General features: G+C 55.2%; 1 long non-coding RNA gene across 2 annotated transcripts in view; it reads right to left on the bottom strand.

Annotated features, from left to right (window-relative positions):
• Positions 1 to 18847, bottom strand: part of LOC138993216 (uncharacterized) — a 313834-nt gene that overhangs the window by 186132 nt on the left and 108855 nt on the right. For both annotated transcript variants that reach the window (XR_011468251.1, XR_011468250.1), the window contains one exon: positions 8677 to 8797. This is a non-coding gene — a long non-coding RNA (uncharacterized lncRNA). The remainder of the gene's footprint in view (positions 1 to 8676; positions 8798 to 18847) is intronic.

Here is an 18847-nt window from a genome sequence, read left to right as displayed (position 1 = left end):
TCAGACGGTGGTCGGAGGCAAACGGGGAGATGATGGCAGCAGAGCTGTGCTGGCTTCGCAGACACACCCTTCAGTGAGCAACCGGGGTGGCTGTGAAGTGTGGGGGGAGTGTGCCCCGGGGCAGCCTCTGCAGCGCCCCAGGCAGAGGAAACTCCCCAAGAAGCACCCGGCCCACGCGCTCTCCCCAGCAGCCTCACTTCCCCCCTGTCAGCAGGGCCCGGGTTTATTTTGACCGGCCTGTTTCCACTCCGCATGGGCACACACCCCTGCAGACACCCAGGAGCCCAGCCCACCCTGGGGACCAGCATTCATTGTGGAAAACCCAGAGCCTCGCCTCCCTGAGCAGCCGGCTGTGGAGCCCCCGGGAGCCCCTGCTCGTGGGCAGGCAGTGAGCGTAAGCAGCAAGGTTTCTGGGCAGGAGCTGCCGGTGGGCTGTGGTCAGCCTGGAAAACCTGCTTCAAGCTCCACTGAGCGAAGGAGAGGGGGCTAGGAAATACCGAAACGCCCCGTGCACATGCATCAGGATGCAGCACGGGAAGAGGAAGCATGCTGGAGGCTGTAACAGGCAGGATTTCAGATAGAGAAGGAGCCATTTACTGAAAGGGCAGAAGGGGGGCCCCAGGCTTCCAGGAGCCGTGGGCTGCACTGAGCGAGCACAGCCCTGCAGGGATGGGTGTGCAGAGAGGTGATCAGAACGGAGAAGCCGGAGAATCCTGCAGAGCCCCTGCTGGGGGCGTCATCTCTGAGAGCAGCCGATGCAGCCGGTTCCCAGAGTGTGGAACAAAAAACCCCTGCAAACTGGAAGCCACTACTGCTTTCGGGGCCAAGGGCGGCTGCCAGGGGAAGAAGTGTTGCTACAGTGACAATGTCAGGAACAGGAGGCAACTCAGGAGGGGAAGGGGCAAGGCCGTCCCCCTCCCCCCAGCTCCCACTCTCCCTCAGAGCAATCAGATCTGGCCACGCTGGGCCAGTGGTCCTTCTGGGCCCTAGTTGATGGCCACGGACTGGCCACTGTACTGTGTGAACTGGGCATGCACAGGGGCAATGGTCAAGTTTACAGGCAGCTGGTCATGCACAGACCCCTGGCCATCAGGCAGGATCCTGGCCAGGTGTCCTGGCTCCTCACCAGCCCTGCATGCTGCCCAGCTCCCCACCAGTCCCTGCGGTCTGCCCCTCAGGCCCACATCACTTGTTTATATTGCCTGCATGGATCTGAGACCCCCCGACTGAAAGGGAAACCGGGTAGAGGTTGTGCATTGTATGTGAACTCCTTCATCGGCACTCAGTGTGTGTCAAGTTCTAAGAAGGCACGTGTCTTGTCCAATGCATTATCCACCCCCCAACTCCAAAATTGAAGAGATGGAACTTCCTTATTTTGGGGGGGGGGGGGGGGGTTGGGGGGGGGCATGAGAGACATTACCCAGATGATATCTACATGGCTCAACAGACAAGCAGAGAATGTTTTTTAAAGGTGGGTGTTTTTCTGATGGGGTAAGCCCCAGGGGCTCCAGGAGTGTGGGGTGGGGGACAGGGTATGTCGTGGGGTGACATGGGAGGGGAGGGGCAACAGGGAGAGCTTCCCACAGGAGAGAGGAAGGCTAAGAGGCCAGGAAGGGCACGTGAGGCCCGCGAGCAGGACAGTGCTCCAATCTGCAAGCACTTCTGGGCGGCACACAGTGCTGAGTGTCTGCCCAGCTGTGTCCAGTTCATCTTGGCTTCTGTTCCTGAGACCAGACTGCCCACAGGGGAAAGTGCAGGGCTCTCAACCCACGTGGACTTTTGACCTCGCCATTCATTAGCTCCTCTTGCCAACCAACGTGGGCGAAAAACCAAGTCTGTTCAAAAGTGTGTGGGGTGTGGTAATGGGTGAGCGTTGGGACAGGCGCATGGACTCAGGGTTCATTCGATGCAGCTGTAGGCCAACTATGGAAAGATGTGTGCATATGTGTATTAATGGGTTAGTACACACGCATATATTTCATCGCTCTGTGGGCTGAGAGGCCCAGGACAATGACACCCTAGTAGCAGTGAGCTCATCTAGCACCCAGATCTAAAACCTTTCTCCAGTGAAACACACCAGAGCACCCTGGAGAAATGGGCCAATCCTACGTCTGGGGCAGGTGACACACAAGATGAGCCTGGAGCATTTTAGAGTGCCAGAAAGTAAGAAAATGCTAAAAAAAAAAAAAAAAAAGAAAAGAAAAGAAACACACACACACACACTCAATCATGGGCTACATCAAAAGGACACAGGAGCCAACTAAAATTGCTCTCAACAGCCAAAGCTGGAAAAACATAAGCAATAAAATAAATAAGTGATATTGGGTTATAATATATGAAGTATATAATAAATAGTCGACAGTTAAATACCGATATAAATAAATAAGTTAGTGAGAAGAGAGAAATCTCACAGGGATAAAAATTCCAAATAGTGTGTGTAGATTATTCAGTCAAGGGGAGCATAACCCCCGCCCCGAAGTGTGGGCTGTATATGGTGATATCCTTCCAAGCATAAGGAGGGGGTGGGGGCGGAGAGAGTACCTTTATGGTAGAGAAATCTGATGACAGTACCATGGCCAGGTAGTCAAGGTTAACATTAACAGTGGTCCGTTGTGTTGATAGAAAAGACCCTTGATATAATGTGATGAAACCAGGACTTCGCCTTTGGGCTCTTCCTCCCAGTCCCATCATCCCCGTGTAATGAGAGAAACATCAGACAAACGCTAATAGGAGGCATCCTGCAAAATGCTAGCCAGCACTCCTCAAGACTGTCCGGGCCATCGAACACAAGGAACATCCGAGAAACTGGTACAGCCAAGAGGAACCTGAGGACACAGCCTGACTCAATGGGATCCTGGGACAGAAAAAAGCATCAGATAAAAACGAAGGAAACCTTTTTAAAAAAGTATAAACTGTAGTTAATAGCAATGCATCAATATTGGCCACTCCTCATAACAAAACGGGCTGCACTGATGGAAGATGTTAGTGGTGGGAAAAGTAGATGTGGGCATAAAGGACCATTCTCAACGAGGTTCACACTTTTTCGGTAAAAACCTAAAACTGTTCTAAAAGTAAAGCTTGTGTTTAAAAGGCGTGTGAAGGATGTGCGTCGCAGAGTGGAAGTGTGGGAGGTACAGGTAAACAATGATGACATCTGGAATACTTTCTCTAATTTCTGTTCCTCCTGGTGACAATCTTTCACAGTTCTCCAAAAAACCTCAAACATTTTAGCAGCCTGAAAAAGAAGTTGGCAAACACGTGAAGTGTGTCAGCGGGGAGGGCCCGTGGCGGCCATCCCGTCCCCTGCTTTCAATTATAGCCGAGGGGGAAATCAGGTTCAAAGACCCGGAGCAAATGGCTGATGGATGTGTCAGCTCAACGCCCATTGGTGGAGCATCTTAGGTGAGCGTCTTGGAGGATTCGCAGACAATCATGTCATTTGGCTCTCAGAACAGCCTGCTTTGCAGAGGAGGGAGCCGAGGCTCGGATGTGCCAAGAGCCTGCCTCCTAGTGCAGAGCCTTCCTCTCAGTGCAGAGCTGGCAGGTGGCAAAAGCAGAGACCTGGGCTCAGGGCTCCTTCCAGGTGCCCCGTGCAGACCCCCACCCCCACCCCAACTCCCCCACGGCCAGTCACTTTCTCATTCCCTCCCGTTCCAGCAGGGCAGAGCTGATACTCAGGGAGGAGGCAAGCTCAGGGGGATGGCACTTAGGTTGGGTTTTCTTGTTCTTTTTTTCTATTTTCATGAAACTTTTCCTTAACCCAATATTTTTAAAGGTCCCCCATCTGATTGCTCACGGGCATGAAGCCAGGGTACCCATGCTCGGCAACAGCAGAAACATGCCCCTAGAAGTCTTTGAGGCCAAACACTGACCTCATTTTCAGAAAAAAAAATAGCTGGAAGAGGAGGAAAGGGGGGGTGGCAGAGAAAAAAGGAGAGAAGAGGGGAGAGAGGGGGGAGGGAGGGGCGTGAGGAGCAGCAAGGAGAGTCCAGATCCGCCTGAGATAAGGGTGGGCTGGGGTCTGGGTCTGGGTGCCTGGATGCAGAAGATGCCTGTTGGAACTTGAGCTCCATCACAGCTAGCAGGGAGGTCCCTTTAACGCCACCCCTGAGGCTCCAATCCATTCATCGGTGCAGTCTGGTGTCTGGGCTCAGGCTGCTGTAAGAAGGTACCAGAGACCGGGCAGCTGAAGCAACAGCAGCTTCCGTCTCCCAGTTCCGGAGGCTGGAAGTACACCACGAAGGTGCCGGCAGATTCAGTTCCCGGTGTGCAGAAAGCCGCCCTGGGCTGTGTCCTCACAGTGTGGAGACGAGAGAGAGAGAGAGAGAGAGAGAGAGAGAGAGAGAGAGAGAGAGAGAGAGAGAGAGGAGCTGCTCCCTGGTGTCTCCTCTGAGCAGGGCCTCCATCCCCTCCTGGGGCTCCGCCCTCTTCACTTTGACCTGGTTGCCTCCCACAGGCCCCACCTCCTGCTACCATCACCCTGGGGCGCCGTTTTCAACAGAGGGATTTGCAGGAGGCACACAAGCCGCGCATCACCGCATCACCGCAGGGAGCCCATCCGTCTGGGGGTTTCCTTCCCAGCAGGAAGGGTGGCTTTTTGGCTCTTCTCCCCTTGATTCCAGGCACCCCACGCAGTGGCACGCTGCAGGTTCCCAGTAAACAGTCGTGGAATCAAAGGAGGGAGAGAGGAGAAAGGGCGAGAAAGAACCTGATAAACTATCAAGTCCCAAGCAGCCGCAGTGCTTGCTTGTTGCCCAAAGCAGACTGAGGAGCCCCTGACGTCCTTCCGGAACCGTGTCTGCCTTGTGAGACCAAACCCGGGGTCCTGAAGTCCCGTCCATCCGAGAGAGTCTCCCCCAGGCACGTCCTGTGTGCCTGTCTTGGAGCCAAAAGCTGAAGCAGGAGCCAGAACCAGACCCAGAGCCTTCCCTCAAGATCTGATCTCCAATCCGGGAGAAGTCGGATGCTGCTTCTGAAGACAGAATGAAACCCACTCGGGTGGCGGGGGCGGGGATGGACAGGAGCTGGGGATCCCAAAGTCGAGCCTTTCCTCTAGTGTTGATTATAAGAACAATCAGCCCTAATGACTGGGGCTCATTCACCGTGTGGCCAGCTGTGGGGCAGAAGGAAACCCAGAAACGGTTTCGTTTTCAGAGACAGCTCGGCCACCGCTCCCAGCCTCTGCACAAGCCCACGGCAGGCACCCCCGAGGAAGCTGTGTCCGCTGGCGTGGTTTTATCAGAAGCAGCAAAATTAGACACCGTTTCCCCTAGACTTACGTATCCCTCCTCTGCGTCTGCTCTCATGTGCAGACATTAATTGAACTGCCTTCGCTACTAAAAATAAACTCCCGGTCAAATGCAGTGAGCCAAAAACCTCAATATGAAACCACAAAAAGCAGTAATAAAGTGGGCCAATACCAGAGGCATCTTCAAAAGACATTTCTGTTTCAACGCAGGGTTCCGAATGGGCCGCAGTCTTTTCCGTAGGACGGTCAGCCACCTTTCCACGGGTACCCGTGGCTGGAAGCCAGCCTGGCTCCTGTCCTCCGTGGGCAGGAGCCACCGAGTGCCCTCTGACCGAGGCCCGAGGGGTTGGCTTGCAAGTATCAGTCAGGAGCCAGGAGATGCCTCCAGAGTAGGGGTCCAAAAGCAAGGTGGGGGTCAAAGGGAAGAAGCCCAGCCTGTGAGCGGGTCCAAGGAGGGGCCTGGATGAGAGAGTGACACTGAGAAGGTCAGGAGCTGGACAGGGAAGCAGGTGGAAGAGTGGAGGCCAGTTGATTTACAGCTGAGAAAAGAGAGCCCGGAAAAGCAGTAAAGGACTTGCCCAGGGTCCGGGGTGTGGGGTTGTGGGTGGGGGTAGGGGGTGGGGGGGGGGGGGGGAGGCGGGGCTAAGGTGGAGTCCAGCTTCCTGGCACCTCTGTTCTATGGCAGGAAGAGTCAGATGGCCCAGGCTTGCGCATTGGAAAGGCACAGGTGCCCTCCCATTGGCAGGAAGCTGATTTCTAGACAGGGATGCAGGCGGGAGAACGGGGCCCTTAGGACAAGGAGGAGCACAGGCACGAGCACAGGTGCTCGGTCCTGGATCAGAGCCCCCATCACAGACCAGCTCCTCCCCGGACGCTCAGGACTACGCAGCCTGAATCCAGCACCTACCCCTGTTCTGCCTGCTCCCAGCAGCTGAATTCTGGGGAAACCCCTCTCCCATCACCCCCAGTCAGACCTACCAAGCTTCTTCTCCATCCACAGAAGGCAGGCCACCAGGATCACGCTTGCAGCCCCGAGCAACAATTCTTCCAGCTTCTATCAGTGGTTCTCAACCTTCCTAATGCCGCGACCCTTTAATACAGTTCCTCATGTTGTGGTGACCCCCAACCATAAAATTATTTTCGTTGCTACTTCGTAACTGTAATGTTGCTACTGTTATGAATCGCAATGTAAATATCTGATATGCAGGATGTATTTTCACTGTGCGCAACCCACAGGTTGAGAACCCCTGGATCCTCTGCCCCAGGGACCGGAGTCCCATCCGCCCTTGCCCTGCAGCAGGAGCCGCTTGTCCAGCCCTCGGGGTGCTGCAGGGAGTGTGACCCCGGAAAAGGCTGCCGCAGGTCTGCATCCACACTTGTCCCAAAGCCCATTGCCTGGATCGGGAGCGGGAGGGTGGGCTCCACAAACAAACTCTAGGATAGTGATGGCGAACCTATGACACGCGTGTCAGAGGTGACACGCGAAGTCATTTTTTTGGTTGATTTTTCTTTGTTAAATGGCATTTAAATATATAAAATAAATATCAAAAATATAAATCTTTGTTTTACTATGGTTGCAAATATCAAAAAATTTCTATATGTGACACGGCCCCAGAGTTAAGTTAGGGTTTTTCAAAATGCTGACACGCCGAGCTCAAAAGGTTCGCCATCACCGCTCTAGGACCTGCCGAGGGCTCGAGGGCCAAACCAGGCACGCAGCCCGTGCACAGGAAGCCCGGCCGCCGCCCGCACTGCAGGTGGGTTCTGACGGCAGAAGTGTGACATCAGATAATGCAGTGAGTGCTCGCTCGGGGGTGCGGACGTCCGTGGGACAGACAGGCTGCCTCATCGCAGATGCGCTCAGCTCCCAGGTCTTACTCACATGCATCTTTGAGGGTCTGGGAAACCTCCCCAAGGGAGCAGGGCCCCGCCCCAGGCCTCCCTCCCACACACCTGGTGAGCTTGGAGTGTCCTGTATGTGCACCAGCCCCCCAGCATGCCCCCCACTATGACTGAAGGGCGAGGCCTCTGCTCTCCATCCCCCTGTGCCCTGAGGCTGCTGAACACAAGGCACCCTGCCAAATTCCAGGCATGAGGAAAAGATGGCACTCGCGCCGCATTAGCGCATTCTCTCCTTCCCTCCCCGTCCTGCCTCCCCCGGCCATCTGCACACCAGCCAGCCCACCTTTCTCATCCACCTGTCCGCCCTTGCGTAGTGTTCAAATCTGCGATGGGAACCATTCTCCTTTTCCGTTGTCTTATTCATTCCCTTCAACCTCTCCTTTAAAAAGCAATTGCAACGGACCTCCTCCAGTGATCCCGAAAACATTCTTCTCTGGGTTCTCCCTGTAGCTCTCTCCCATCCCTCCCCACCCCCACCCCCCACCCAGCCTCTCCACTGCCTCCTTTCCAATGCCTCATCCATCTGCTCTTACAGGACGCACAATGGGAGGCCCAACCCCGGGATCTCAGGGCCCCTGAGACAGTCCACGCGGGAACAAGCTCACCAGCCGTTTTGAGTATACGGGCAGGGGAAGAATGGAGACAGCCCGAAATAGCGGCTGCATCCAGGGGAGGGAGCAACCAGGTCTGCTCGGGTCTGCAAGGCGATTCCCAGCTTTCCCGAAGCGGATCTGGAGGCTGGTGGGAGGACAGAGAAGAGCAGACCAAGGACTTTAAACCAGCCTGCTGCACGGAAGGACCTCTACAGGGTATAATTAATGAATTAAAAAAACAAAAACAAAACACTCTGGTTTTAGAGCCTTTCCTCCTAATCTCCACTGTCTCATTCAATACCCACAACCCCCTCCGGAGGCCGGTGCTAAGAGGATCCCCCATTTTACAGATGAGGAAACCGAGGCTTAGCGAAGCTGGGTGATTTGCCCAAGGGGCGGCCAGGAGTAAAACCAGGAAGGACTGGCTCTGCCTGAAGCCTCCGTGTTCACTTCCAGCCTTCACCGCAGGCAGCCTCAGACCCGGCGTGGCTGGAGCAGGCGCTTCAAAGAGGTGGGGAGGGAGGAATCCGTCATCCGGGTGCCCCCAAAGGCGTTTCGACCTGGTTCCTAACCCCAGCGCCTCTTCCCATCCTCTCCCAGGTATGGCCCCCACATGTCTCAGCCGGACGCCAGAGCATCCCCCTCCACCAGGAGGGAAGGAGTGGGGCGCCACTTCGGAAATGGGGGCTCCTTCCACGACTAGGGGCTGAAGGAGAGAGAGCTCCCAAGGCACACGGCACAGGCGATCACAGAGCCAGGCCCCCTGTATCAGGATGAGGTGACCGAAGCCGACGGCCCCAGCCCTGCAGAGCTGCCCAGGGAGCCAGGCCGAGAAGTCAAGAGCCACAACCCAAGCTGAGTTGCTAGACATCACCAATGCCAAAAGCCACTTCCGGCCCGTCCCATAGGGCTCAAGAGGAGACATTTCCTTACCTCCCTCCTCCAAGCTCAAGGCGTTACCGCTGGAGTCCAGGGAAGGCCAGCGCTCAGGTCCCTCCGGAGTGTTGAATGGACACGTGTGTTTTCTGGCGAAAGGCACCTAAATCCCAGGATCCTGAGAATAGATCCGAAAAGGACAGAGAATGATTAGCACCAATGTCCACATGAGACATCTCATTCACTTAAACAATCAGAAGTACCCGCCCTGGCCAGGTTGGCTCAGTGGATTGAGTGTTGGCCTGTGGACTGAAGGGTCCTGGGTTCGATTCTGGTCAAGGGTACGTACCTCGGTTGCACTCAGGAGGCAACCAATCAATGTATCTCTCTCACATGGATGTTTCTCTATCTCTCTGTCTCTCCCCTTCCCTTCTATTCCAAAAATCAATGGGAAAATATCCCTTGGTGAGGATTAAGCCCTCCCCCAACAAAAAAAATAAGAAGTGCCCGTATACTATGAGCTAAATGAGAAGCAGTGGGAGAGCTGACATTTATTGAGCAACTGTGATGTGTCAAGTACCCTGATGTACAGTGAAATACACGAAGCCATTCAGTCCCATGAGATGAGTTTTTGATAGCTCCGTATTTCAGAGATCACATGCGAGGTGAGGCCAGCACTGACGGCCGGGTCTCCTGACTCCCAAGCCTCCCCCATCCACCCTGTGCAAGGGCCCTTCCCCGCTAAAGCTTGAGTTCATCTGGTTCCAGGAATTCTGGCTCGGGGGGGTGGGGGTGGGGAATAGAAACATGGAATCACTTCATTCTGAGGACGGCCTGTCCCAAATGCCCAAGCCATTCCCCAGGAGGCAGGGCTTATGGAAACCCGGGAAGCTGTCTCAGATTAACTTGGTTGTAACTTTTATCTGGGCCCCACACTGTGATCTGCTAGCATGCAATCCGTGCACATCATGAATTACTCAGGGAACAAACAACTGTGTAGCGTCCCCAGGGCCTCTTATCCTAGCTGATCATCGAGGCAGCTGCAGGAGGTGGCCAAAAGGGGCGAGACGGCCACCCCTAATCTTATCGGCACTGCGAGGACCCCCTAAGACTCCCCGGAGCAGGACCAGGCGCTCCCCAGGTGAGCTCTGACACTGACTTCTCTTCTTCAAGGGACGGTGTGGCACCCCCAGAAAACCACACGGTTACATCACCATGGAGCGATCCTTCCAGACCTCCATCCTGCGCCCCCCTCCCACCCCGCCCCCCGCATCCCCAACTCCACAGCATCTTGGAAGCCAAATCACCGAGCAGATGGGACTCCCGTGAGCACAGACTCGGAATAAAGAAGACTGACAAGTGCTGAAGGGGAATTTGCCCTCCATTCCAGAAACAGCCAGAGAAGTACCCTTGCCCCAAGGGCAGAGAGAATTCCCCACCATCAATCCCCTCTCTCCTCCAGGAAAACTGTGCCACCATTTGCTTCTGTGAGGCCCTCTGGTTGTCACCTCCTCCCGTGGATGTGTCTGTGTGATGGGGACCGACAGCAGCCCCTCCCGTCAAGGGCTGGTTGGAGCCATCGCTGCTCAGAATGCCGGTTCCCAGCCGGAGACGGGGAACCCCCTCTCTCGGAGAAGTCCCCGAGGTTGACAGCGCGCTCAGAAAGATGCCTCCTCGCACACCCACACTCCCCCTCGGGCAGCCTCCCTCGCTCCCAGGCCTTATGCCCCGAAAGAAGCAGTGGGAGAGCTGACATTTATTGAGCAACTGGTCAAATGCGTTGGCTTCACTACCCCAAAGGGCAGCTGCCGGGCTCCCCGCTGACTGTGGGCTCGTGGTCAGGCTGCCCGGGTTGGCATCCCAGCTCTACTGCCAACGTCCTGTTAGGAGCCTGAGCAAGCGACTCTCTGAGCCTCAGTTCCTCATCTTAAAGGTCTGGTGTCAAAGCAAGAACCTTTGCACAGCTGAGCACGGGGCCTGGCACGTGACAAACGCTTAGGAACGCCAGTGATCGGCATTCCACTGAGGCAGGTGCTGGGGCCTTAACTCTTCGTCTCCTCCCCATAAGGAGGGACAAGGCCACCCCTCTTCCTGTCTCCCCACGATGACTGGGTCAGGGTCGTGGCTCAGGACACAGGGCGCGGGGAGCAGGAGAAGCCAATGAGAATGGAGCTAAAGTCTGGGGCTTGTGTGCACCAGCCTCCGCTCCAGGCCTGACGGCCCTCCTTCTCTGTTTACTCATCTGCAAGATGGAGCAGATGGTAACCCTTGCCAGCTCCCAGGCATGCCACACGAGACCGTGCAGGCGGGCTACGCTGCAGAGACTGGGAGGGGCGAGAGACACGCAACAAATCCTGACAGCAGTGCCACGGACTAGCCCCCCCAGAGGGGACACTTTGCTGAGGAATATCCTCCCGGGACCTCACTGAGCTCCCACGGTGACCCCAGGAGGTCAGGTCAGAGTCCGACCCTCGTGCCCATTTCACAGACGTGGGAAGGAAAGCTCAGAGAGGCCCAGGAGGCTGCCCGACACACCCCATGTGTGGCTGAATCACTGGTTTGCAAGCTCAGCCCCACCTCCTCGTAAGGGGGGCAGCAACAACCCAGAAAGTCAGCTCTTGCCAGAAAAAAAAAAAAAAAACCTCCTTCCAAGGCGGCCAAGTTGATTAATGTTTTTAATTAATGTTTTAAACCACGGAGCAATGTTCCGTGGTAATTAGGGAACTAAAATTTCTAAGTTTCTCCCGGGAACGGGCCCAGCCAGAGGCTCGCTGCCAGAGCTTGGGGAGGCCGTCCTGACCGGCCAGGGTGGTCAGAAGGGAAGGTCGCCGCCCCACGTCAATGCCCCAAGCCTGGCAGGCTGTCGGGTAGCTTCCCACCCGTAGAGACAAGCCAGGGAAGAAGGAGACTGGCCCAGCGCAGGGGCAGGACTAACTGGGCCCCTCTTCCTCGGGATCCAGCCAGCCCAGCGGAAGAGGGAGCAGAGGGGGCGACACGCAGCCTGTCCAGCCCTGAGCCTGAAGGCCCAGAGGCTGCTGCTCCCAGGCCCCCCGGCCTGCCACACCGTCCCGGGACAGGGAGACCCCTGCTCTGCGGCTGACAGACAAACCCTGCCCTGCACCTGAACCAGGGGACCACGGGCTTTCTCGGGATGCTGACAGGTAGACCTAGATAGACCCCCAAGATCCCAGGACATGAGAGGCGATGGGGGCCCAGACACAGGCCCCTTGGCCATTGTGTTCGGAGATCTTTCTCGCTCTGCCAGGGTCTTCCTTGTTCTATTCCTCCCCACGACCCGAAAGGCAGGGTGGTAATCGCTTCTTTTCTCCCAGGAGAAGGTGAACAGCCAAGACCAGCCGCCCCACAGGCAGGGGCCCTGGCTGCTCGGCAGGACACGCTGAGGCAGCCGTCAGATGAATGACTACGTGGTAACTCAGGCGAGGAAAGTGCCATCTTCTCCGTAGGATTCTTGGCCTGGAGATCATTCAAACATCCTCTGCTTGCTGCAAACAGACCACAAAGGTGGATGAAGGCACCTCAGGGGGGAAGACCCTGAGAGCAGCCCCAGCCTTGGGGTGCTCGATCCCCCAGAGAAGCCCTGGGAAAGGACAATCACGGGGGGGTCAGCAGAGCCTGCCTCACGCGCCTGCTGACTCTGAGATCCAACAGGCCTAAGTGCACGGGAAACAGGTGCCGACTCGGGACACAGGCTGCCGGGGGCAGAGCTCATCCCGTCAGCAGCTGTGCACCCTGGGCAGGCTACTTGACCTCTCTGATCCTCATCTGTAAATCAGGGCCACTCAGAGCAGCTGCCTCCCAAGATGGGGAGAGGACCCACTGCTGTGCATGCAGGATGCTTAGCCCAATGCCTGGCTCACAGCAAGTGCTTGATTAATACCTGTTCTTCTTGGGGTCTCACTGCTGCCATTACTCCCACTGAGGGGCAGGCAGACTAGATGATCCTGGATTTGCATCCCAGCACGGCCATTTCCTGGGAATGCGGCCAAAGACTGACTGCTTGACCTCCTTACGCCTCAGTTTGCTCGTGGACAAGACGTGGGAGTGACCACCAGCCACACTGGACCACCCAGGATCACAGGACACGTAGTTAAACAAATGGAACAGCATGCGCCTTTCAGAGGGAGAACCCAACCCAAAACGAGGGACGTTCCCCAGAGCAACTGGCCCGCACGCCTCAGAAATGTCAAGGTCAGGAGCAGCCCGGGAACCACTCCGGGGTAAGGAGACGTGGCCACTGAGCGCAGAGGCTCTGGCATCAGGAAAACCCCAGAGGCCATTATTGGGACAACTGGTGACATGATGTGTGGCCCGTGGGTTAGATAATGCAGTTGAAGCAACACTCAGTTGCCTGAGTTGGAGAAGATTTAGGGATAAAAGGGCATGTCCACAACTTACTCTCAAACGGTTCAGAAAAAACGGTGTGTGCATGTGTGTGTGTGTGTGTGCTTGTATATGTGTGTTGTGTGTGTGTGCCTGTATATGTGTGTTGTGCGTGTGTGCTTGTATATGTGGGGTGGGTGTGTGTGCCTGTATATGTGTTTTGTGTGTGTGCGCTTGTATATGTGTTCTGTGTGTGTGTGCTTATATATGTGTTCTGTGTGTGTGTGCTTGTATATGTGTGCTGTGTGTGTGTGTGTGTGCGTGTGTGTGTGCGTGTGTGAAGGGGGTTGGGTGAAGAGCGGGTAAACAGTGGTGAGTCTGGGTGCGCAGCAGCTCTGCGTACCATCCCTGCCATTGCTTCTGCCTATTTGAATGACCCGGAGCTGAGGAGCAGGGTGGCAGTGACCGACCTAAAGGCCCGAGTCCCCACCATCCAAGTGAGCCCCAAACACAAGCCTTTCTCACCGAAGCCATGTCACCTTGTGCAGAAATGCGACGATTTACTGGGTGGAAAACTACAAAGGATGACACTGAAACTTAGTTTGAACCACCACCCCTCCCACTACGAAGGAAGACCAATGGACGGCTTCCTCTGTCCCTGCACCCCAAGGTCAGGCTTGGAGGGCCCACCCCCTGGCCAGCAAGCAGGCAGCACACCAGGGAGGCACCTGGAGGAGGGCAGAGGGCAAGCTGGGCTTTCACGTGTGCCAGGCAGTGTCAGGAGAGCTGCCTGCATCTCCAGTCACGTGATCCTCCCAAGAAACCTCCAGGCAAATGTTATTGTTATTCCCATTTCCCGCTGCAGGAAACTGAGGCTGGAGGGAGGCTTTCGCCTGGTGTTTCATCTGGAAGGTGGGTGATCTGGGATTCGAGCCCAGAGATTTCCACAGACCTTCAAGGAAAGGCAGGCACTTTGGGTCCACGAAGCAGCCAGAACTGAGACCAGCCTGTCCCCTGGTGCTGCAGCAGGAAGCTGTGGGGGGTGGAGACCCCAGCTTCCTGCCTGGTGTCCCCCACCAGCACTGCCCCAGCACTGCACACAGAAGCCGCTCAATACTTGCATACGGATGCGCTCACAGACATATACCTTCTTTTCCAAGAAGTTCAACCACACACAGTCAACATTTGGGAGACCCACAAGCAGAGGACGTGGGTGTCTTTAGGGGAGAGAAAAGGAGGTCTGGGGACAGGGATGGGTAGAACTGTTCGTGGAAAACTATCGCTCTGGGTTTTGCCTCACGAATGCCTGGCCTCTTCAGAAAGCTGTGGTTGTTTCTAATACAAAGGGGAACAGTGGGCCCTGTCCCTGTGGGAGCCGCTCTGAGTGAGTGTGAGGAGGTGAGCCGTTCCCCGTTTGCCATGCTGAGGCCTGGTGCCCACCTGCCCCTTCATGACACCCCTTTCCAAGGTGGGGGGACCAGAATGACGACAGACCCCTCACCCTAAAGGGCGTAGAGGGCGAGACCAGCCATAGGTCCCAGACACTGGAGTGGCTGTTACAGGGACTCGGGGAAGCCGCCCAACGTGCAGGCGGAACTGTCTTACTGTGCTTCATGCATGTTACATGTCTTCAAAGTCAAGACAATGTCTTCCTGAAGGCTCCGAAGACGGTTCACGTTTTTTAGCAATAAAGCATTTTTAATGAAGGCATGCACATTGTTTTTTTAAGGCATAATGCCACTGAACACTTACCAGATTAGTAGAGTGTAAACATAACCTCTTTCCTCTTTTTTTCCCCCCAAATATGTTTGTATTGATTTCAGAGAGGAAGGGAGAGGTAGAGAGAGAGAAACATCAATGATGAGGGAGAATCATTGATTAGCTGCCTCCTGCACACCCCACACTGGGGATCAAGCCTGCAACCGGGCATGTGCCCTGACCAGGAATCGAACCATCGAACCATGACTTCCTGATTCATAGGTCAATGCTCAACCCCTGAGCCATGCAGGCTGGACTAACATAACTTTTCTGTGCATGGGCCGGGGGAAGGAGGAGAGAGACCAGAACATTCACGTGACCTGCTTTATTGTGACGCTTGCTTTGTGGAAGTGGCCTGGAACTGAACAGGGAATGTCTTCAAGTGTGCCCCTAATCCTACCTGGCACAGTTCTCTGACACACCCCCAGAATGAAGGGCGCCAGTGTGTGCAGGAACGGGGTATGCTCTCATCCCTACCTCAACCCAGGAAGCAGGCAGGGAGTCTTATCACCACCACCACCACCACCACCACCACCACCCCAGGCACAGCTCAAGAAACAAAGGCAGAGGATGGTTAGAAAGTGCCCACACTCTCCGAGGAGGGCAGCCATCTAGCCCGGAAACAAACGGGGCTCCTAAACCCTACACTGCCCCCAGGAGGCAGCGTGAGGACCCACCACTGTCCCATGAAGAAAGGACTTGGATCCCTAGCCGGTTTGGCTCAGTAGATAGAGCGCCGGCCCCAGGTTCGATTCCGGTCAAGGGCATGTACCTTGGTTGCGGGCACATCCCCAGTAGGGGGTGTGCAGGAGGCAGCTGATTGAGGTTCCTAACTCTCTATCCTTCTCCCTTCCTCTCTGTAAAAAATCAATAAAATATATTTTAAAAAAGAAAGAAAGAAAGGACTTAGAGTCAGAGACTCCTGGGCTCCTGGCCAGGCTCCCCCTCGAAGCTGCACGTGTGGGTGAGACGGCATCCAGCAGCTGCACCTGTGTGTGGACAGAAGGCGTGAACACGTAGGAAAATGCTTGTGAACTGTGAAGTGCGTGGCAAAGCCTCCCATCAAAACAGAGGGTGTGGTGGCCGCTGCGGGAGGAAGGCGGCTCTCCCAGAAGCATGGAGGCCTTTCACCTCCACCTCAAACTTTCCTTTTTGTAGCTACACTTACATGCAACTTTCCCTCGCAAGCATCCTCCCACCTCCCCTCCTGCCCCAGGGGTGTCACATTCGTGAAGCAACCCCACAACCTCCCTTCCTGCCGACACAGGTCCTGTCACCCAGAACATCAAAGCCATGGCTTTCCGTAACAGCCTCTCGGTTCTGTAAACAACTCGCCACATGTCAGCCTTCACGGGTCCTCGCGGCACCTTTGCAGAGTCCAGCGCCTGCCCTTCGGTCCAAGTCCAGGTCGAGGGATGACCATACAAACAAGTCCTTCCCCACTCAGGCCTCATGCAAAGGACGGGGGCGGGGCCGGCAATGGCTGGGTGTCTCAGATCTAGAAATCTCTGATTGCATCTCCTCTCTGCTCAGGCTCTACTTCCTGAACTGCAATGACAGCTCATTTACATACAGGAAGGGGGCGGGGGTGACCATGTGGTTGCTTAGACCCCGAGCTGTAGATGTGGGGTGACTCAGAGAGGAGAAAATGTGTATTTTTCAGGCAGCTCAACAGAGTGGTGCCTCCAATTTTCCAATCACTTAGAGATGATATAACGTCACTGGGCCAATGGGACCCCTGGGGAAGTTCCAGGCTACCGGGAGTTCAAACGTCAGTGCGCATAAGTTACGCAGGGAATTTCCTGCGGCGGACAGGTGCACCAACAGGCTGGCTGGAGGGGGAGTCCCTCCCCGAGAAAAACATCCCTTACCCATTCACTCTCCATCTCAGTGAGTCATCCTCTAGGGAGCCAAGGAAACACTGTGTCCAACTCTGGCCCAGGGCCAACCACCAGGAAGTCACACCCCCAGAGTAAAGAGCGTCTCTTCCAGGAAGCCAATGGTGAACACTCCCAAATGAGAAAAGCTCAAAAACAAAATCATCGCTAAAATAGGAAGTATTTGCTGGATGACTTAACTATGCTGTTTCCATAAAGCTTAGACACTCCATCCCCCCAAATCCCGGGTGCCTATCGTATGCCGGGTGCTAGGGATAAAATGGTGATCATGCAGGCATATCCATCCAGTCACCCTCCAGAGCAGTGGCTGACAGTGCTGGCAGATGGTGACCTTCAAGACAATGACCTTGCTCAAGATCGAGCATCCTTCCAGGGGAGCCCACCTACAATGATGGACCAAACCTCGTCTCAATTCTGGGAAATTCTGAAGGGCCATCCCAGCTCCAGGGCTCCCATGAGGTTGGCTGGGGCCTTTGCTGGGACATTGTCACAACTCGACTTCTCCTTCTGCCTAGTCCTGATCTCTGTCCCCTCAGTTTCACAGACGTGGATCCCAAAGGCATCCCTTAATAAACGTCCTGCCTACTAATCTACATCTCAGCATCTGCTTCCCAGGGACCCCAGCCAGCATGTAGAAGGTGCTTCTGAGTGATGCTCAGGCCCTGTGCCACCAGGACGAAGGCCCGAGGACCAGGGTGGCAATCAGACCATTTCTAGATAGAAATTGCTTCCTTGGAGCACCCTCCTGACCAGGGGCTGAAGCCCAGGTTCAAGGCCACTATGATCAATGGATGAGAACTAGGAAGCCACAAATATCTTTTGTGTTTTTATGTGTGGATCAGCCCAAGATCCCTAAGATAGAGGCTCACTTTCCTCATTTTTGTTCCCCAGCATCTACTATAGGAGAGGAGCCGAATAGAACGGCTGCTGAATGATCAGCTGATGAATGGATGAATGGACAAAGAGATGAAGTCGTGTCTAAAGCAGCCAGGCAATACGTGAAAGGTAGTGATGACCGGGTACAGGTGGAACTATGCAATCACATACAGCGTTTATCACAGTTCTCAAGAAACACTGGCGCTGAAGATGACAGCGAAGCCGCTCATGAAGAGCTTCCTAGAGAAGGTGGCCTGCGATGAGCAGCCGGAAAGAAGGGAGGGAACGGAGGAAGGCCGGTGAAATAAGAGAAACGAGATGCTAGCATTAGCAACTGCATTCAGGCTGCGCTCATCCGATAGGGAGTAAATAACACCCCATCACAGACAGCCCAGCCATGTAAGGGGGGTGAGCCATCCATAACCATCACATCTGACGCCATGAATGTGGACTGTGACATAGCCACTACCAGCAGAGCCAGCAGTCAATGGGAGGTCCTGGACGTAGGACTGCAGTCTGGGGACTTTAACCTACAGTGAGAGGAAGTCATCGGGGTCATGGAACAGAGGGGCGAGGTGACAGCTGGTAAGCTAAGCTTCAGAACTGATGGAAGACCCCTTAAACCATCCATCCCTTAGGTTTGGGGCAGGCGCTTTGAACCCCTAGTCTGTTGTGCTCCTGACGGGGGCGTGGGACTTGGGGACATGCCCAGAGCTTCCATTCAACAGCAGAATCAATTCTGGGCAACCCTCAGACACCGGCCTCAGTCCGCCTAAGGAACGATGTACCCTGGGGGCCACCTCATTCAGGCACCCGCCTCGCCCACCAAGTGTCCTCATTTCTGCAGGCGATGCCCAGGACACAGGAGTGCTGAGGGCAAGTGGAATAAATAGGCGCCCGGTGTTAGCACAAACAAGAGGAGGTGATGAGGACAGTGGGAGAGGGATAACGTTTACCTGGAACAAGGATGACACCTGATGTCACAGACACGATTTGTTAAGTAGTAGAAAACACAGTTACTTTTGGCCGATTACTACCCATCCCTGAACTGGGAGCATCGAAAAGGCTAAATGCTGAGGCCATCAGAGGTGACAAGTCAAAGAACCGACCTCAGGGGCCAGCCAAAATGCCCGGGTCCAATTGGAGGCCCAAGTCACAGGGTGGCAGTAATGCTCACAGCTGAGCAGACAGACTCTACAGCTGAGCACCCTGGGCTCGGTCGAAGGCTCCACCCCTTCCTTCCTGCGTGACCTGGGCTAGGTAGAGCCACCTCCCCAAGCCTCGGCCTGTCAAAGTGCCTGAAGGCGCTGAGCACCGGCAAGGCCACGCACCCAACGCATAGCTGGTGCTCACAG

Source organism: Myotis yumanensis, unplaced genomic scaffold (assembly GCF_028538775.1).
Source record: "Myotis yumanensis isolate MYYU_CA2020_CCGP unplaced genomic scaffold, mMyoYum1.0.hap1 SCAF_15, whole genome shotgun sequence".
Classification (NCBI taxonomy): domain Eukaryota; kingdom Metazoa; phylum Chordata; class Mammalia; order Chiroptera; family Vespertilionidae; genus Myotis; species Myotis yumanensis.
Note: the sequence above shows the minus strand (reverse complement) of the source record. Positions and strands in the feature narration are given on the sequence as shown.